Genomic DNA, 4,863 nt, shown 5'->3' on the forward strand with positions numbered 1-4,863 from the left:
CACAAAATGCACAATTCTTTTGAATATTTGGGCTAAGCCGCCCCACTATATCGGCCGGCCTCGAAGACCGAAATTGTGACGGTGTCACCCGAAAAATTTGAAATTACGAAATTTGAAAAAATTTGAAAAAAAAAATTACGGAATTTCAAGTGGCCCAATATCTGAAAATGTTCGCAACATATTAATGTACATTTGTGCCAAATTTGGTGCTTGTATCACAAAATGCACAACAGGTTTGCTATGCTGCTACACTATAAGGTAAGTGATGTGTTTGTGGGGTCTCGGGTTTTGATTTTATTAATGTTTAAAATTCCCCGTGCTTTGAGGCCTAACAAAGCGAAACCCTTTCAGGCTATCCAACGATTTAGTCTTATATCATTTTTTGTGAGATCATTTTTGACTGTCGCTGACAGTTTAAGACTCAATTAAAATAAATTCTGAAAAAATTAGACAAAATTAAACGTTTTAGACCAAAATTGCAGTTGAAATAACTAAATAGACGTGTGGCTTTTGGCCCGGAGGATTTATGATTCATAAGGTCTATTTGACGTGTGTTTGCATTTTCAGAGGTCCCTCGAGGAGTTCTGAATGGAATTGGGAGAAAATTGTGGAAAAAATGAATGTTTCAAATATCCTGGGAGAAATGAACGGGTCCCTGCTGCTGTTTTGTGAGATGTATGCAATTGCATATCATATAGGACCTCTTTGAAATCTCTTCCAGGCCGCGTGGAAAGGAGAGGGGGAGAGCCGGGGAGGGGAGGGGAGAAAGTATCCGGTATTGCTAGGTAACTCCAGGTACCTTTGCCAGTATGATATCTGATGAAATGTTTAATGAACATGTTTTAGCTCACCTGGAACATAGTTCAGGTATTAACGTTGCGTGGTGTCCTTCAGTCAGTGAGTCAGTACGTAAACACTTGGATCTTCTTCTCCGAAACTACACACACAATTTCGATGAAACTTCACCACAACCTTCATTACTCGTGATGGTAAAACGAATAGGGCTGTTTTCAACAAACTTTGTCGAACTTCTGAGAACCAATGCCTTCTGATGCCTTGCAAATTCCATCAAAAAATTGCATATTAATTAGGTCAATTTAAAGGTTAAAGGTTATTAAGATTCCGGTGTCACTACTTTTGACCTTCTCAAAAAGGTATTCGCCCGTTTTAGATGTAACTTGTTAGGAATTATCTCTGCATGGTGCTTTCACAAGTTTGTTCAAACCATTGGCTAATTTACGTATTTAGTGGGACATCCACACATACCTGTGGTTCTATCACGTGAGTCCAGGGTCATTGCCCTTATTTTTGTTTTCATTAGCGCTGTTTGTGTTAGTAGAAAGCATCATTACAATAGACGTCACAAGAGTGCATCACAAGCTTCGAATGCGATCACAAGGAGTATGATAGTGTTACTTTTGTGGGTGTGGGTGGGAGGGGGGGTAGTGATACTGTAGACCAGGTAGATTGCATAGGGAGTGTGCTCCGATTGTCGTGAAGAAGAAGAACCACCTCGATGTACCATAAGTAGGGAATTTGTGCAGACCAGACTATCGTGTAAGCTTGTATCTTCATCCCCATTACGAGGGGTGGGGCTTGTTAATTAGCGAGGGATTATGGGTAAATTAATCCCCTGTGTGTCGTTGCCTCCGTAATGTATTCCTCTGTTCCTTATGACACCACACTAGACACCGAGCCAGAATCACGCATTTAAATACACTAATTAATAAAAAAAACACCGGATGCCAGGCATGAAGCACTACTGCAGATTACACCGATTTGGTAAGCGCACACGACAGGCAGCTCCGTGGAGACACGCCAAAGAGCGGTGATTGGTCGGGGATTTGATTGGCACAGAGGACTGGTAAGGTGGCACGCACTGATAGGAGCAGAGATGGAGACGTGGCGAGATGACGTCAGAGCCACGGGTACAAAGTAGTTGGAGCGGCGGACATCTTTCTTCTCATTCTGGACACCAATAGCGAACGGTTGTTATTGCCGCTTTTGCCCTTCTGATTTGGACACCATCACGAGCGGCCGTGTTGGGACATCTTGCTGGTGGTCGTGAGGAGGAAGAGCCGCGGACCGGGAACTGGGGTTTTCCGTGCAGAGGTTGTGAGGACGGGCACGGCTGGAAGAGCGGGCTGCATTCCTGCCGTTCGGACGCGCAGTGAGGCCTAACCCACGCGAAGGAGCGCACTTTCCTGCCAAGAACTGGGACGATCTTTGGCGATTACTGACGAGATGCCCCAGCCGATTTGACCTAAGTCCCCTACAAAACACGTTTATTTTCAGTTATTTTTCCCATTTGTCTGTATACGAGTCTGTGTGGAGAGTCCCTCAAGTTTGGAATTTAGTTTATCGTGCATTTCTTTGTTACCGGCATTTTCTTTAATAAACCCGTTTATTTTTGTACATTTTAATTCCATTTCGTTTGAGTAATTTATTACAGAGTGAAGACTGCCGTTGGGATCCAGGAAGGTAAGGCTCAGGTTTACCCCCTCTCTCTTTCTCCCCCAAGCGTATTCTCCGCTATATTTTTGAAGTGAACGCCTCAGAGTAACAGCTCGTTTGGTCATCCGTGCTACCCTACGGTCATCACGAAGGGTAGTCACGCGACAATATATATACTCATATATGATATATATATATATATAGGGTAGGTGGGGGTAATATGGACCCCCTAAGCCAAAGTCCCGATAGAGACTATACAAATAGATAAGGAATATTTCCAAATAATGGTTTATTTAGACAACCAGACAGACTACATCTCCGTGCAGTTTGGGTTGAATAAAATCAAAGACATATGATTGAGGGGACAAATAAAAATATGCCATCAGTGTCCATATTCCAAACAACGTGGGGAATATGGACCCCCTCCCCCACCCCCCTATGGGGTAATATGGACCTCGGGTCCATATTACCTCAATGTGGTAAGTCTAGTTTATTTTCGACAAATGTTCCCTGGGACAAATGTTACTTTCCGATTTTTCAGTGAACAACAACCTTAGCGACACTCGTCACAGACGAAAGCACCTATACCCTCATAGTCAGTTCGTTTTCGTGGGCCCATTGCTTGCATTCACTGCATTGGATCCAAGAAAATTCAGGTGGATCAACAAATAACTCATTGCAACATATGCAGTAGAAATGACTCATGCAGTTTTCAGGTCCTTTTCTGTGTTGCTTTGCAGACTTGGTAACCTGCTTTCGAACTGGAGGACCGCGCTTTGTTCGTGGTCTGTTGCCTTTTTTCGCTTTCAAATTAGTTGGGGATATAGGATTCTGCTTCTCGCGTGTTGGCCCTTTCTTCAATGCCCTTCTCTCTTGTTCTTGATGTTCCACGATCAAACGTCTTTTGTAAGGAGAGGATGTGTTGATAACGCTTTTTCGGGGCGAGTTAAATCTCCGACAGTGCATAGTCACTGTCGGATTTTTATACAGAATCAAGTGTACATGTTATCGGCTGTTAACAAACAGCCGATACTTCACGGCTACTTGGACCATGCCTAGTTTTGCTTAGTCACATATTTCGGTGCAGAAAAATTTATTTGATTCAAATTTTGACAGTGAACATGCTGTTTTGTGGACTTATTCTATTAGCTTCCTGTGTGGGGAATATGGACATCGACCACGGGGAATATGGACATGGGTCCATATTAGACACGACCAAAGGGTCCATATTCCCCACACCATGCCTCTAGATCATGTCAGCATGCCCAGTACATATGGGCTGGGATGGAGTTTTCTACACACAGTGGTGCTGTAGACAGCTCTCACGTGTACTCAGCCAGGGACACCACTCATCAAACAAGCTAGTGACGACATGTACATACACAGTACTGCATGCTTATGAATTGTAAAATTTGAGATGAAAACTTTTGGAAGTTTGCACTTACCGTCATTAAAGAGTTTGAATCAACTGCAGTTGGTCATTTGCTGGTCGGCCATACTTGTTTATCCCGTGATATGGAGACGAGGCTTGATGCAGTGCATCATGGGAAATTCAGTGGGGTCCATATTCCCCCGGGGTCCATATTACCCCCACCCACTATATATATATGCATTAGGGAGAAGATAATTCTTTTTGGGGCGATGATGTTGCAATTCCACGTGGTTTCCGCATATCTCGTGGGATTGTGAGTTAGACAGGCAACCGTGATTGGCCATGACATGTATAAACCATGCTGTTGCTGTTTCCATCGTGGTTTCTGTGACGTCGGTGATAGCATGATCGGGGAGGGGAAAGAGTTAAATATTCCTTTATTCCGATGATATAATAAAGAAATATGTAATGATGGATGTGGGAATGCCCATTTGCTTTCATGAACGGAAGGAAGTTGAGGAGGGGAGGACAGAGTTGGGGTTGGCAGTGGGGGGTGGGGGAGTTGAGACTTTGGGGGGTCATGGGGTTGAGGATCACCTGAGGGGGAGGTGGGAGTTTGAAGGCTTGAAGCAGGGAAGGCCTTCCTTAGTGTTGGGAAGGCAAAGGGGAGGGGTTGAGGACTGTGGGGGAGGGAGCGAGGGGGTTTGAAGGTTTGTAGTGGGGAGGAGGTTGACGCTTAGGGTTGGGAGTGGGAATGTGAGGACCTGGTGTTGGGAGACAGAGGTTGAGGACTTGGGGTTTGGGAGCTGAGCAGGTGGGTGAGTTGAGGACTTGAAGTCACATTTTACATTGCCAGGACGTTCAAGTTCCCCAGGTCCCGACTAGTAACTTATTAACAGAGTACAAGTTACCTCTACATGTTTTATACGTTTATGACAATCAATCAACATGTATATTTTATGCCTGTGCCCACAAAGGTGGCTGGAACCATTATGTTTTTGGGTTGTCCTTCTGTCCGTCCATCCAGGCTGAACCTC

Source organism: Myxine glutinosa, chromosome 3 (assembly GCF_964187855.1).
Source record: "Myxine glutinosa chromosome 3, kmMyxGlut1.1, whole genome shotgun sequence".
Lineage (NCBI taxonomy): Eukaryota > Metazoa > Chordata > Myxini > Myxiniformes > Myxinidae > Myxine > Myxine glutinosa.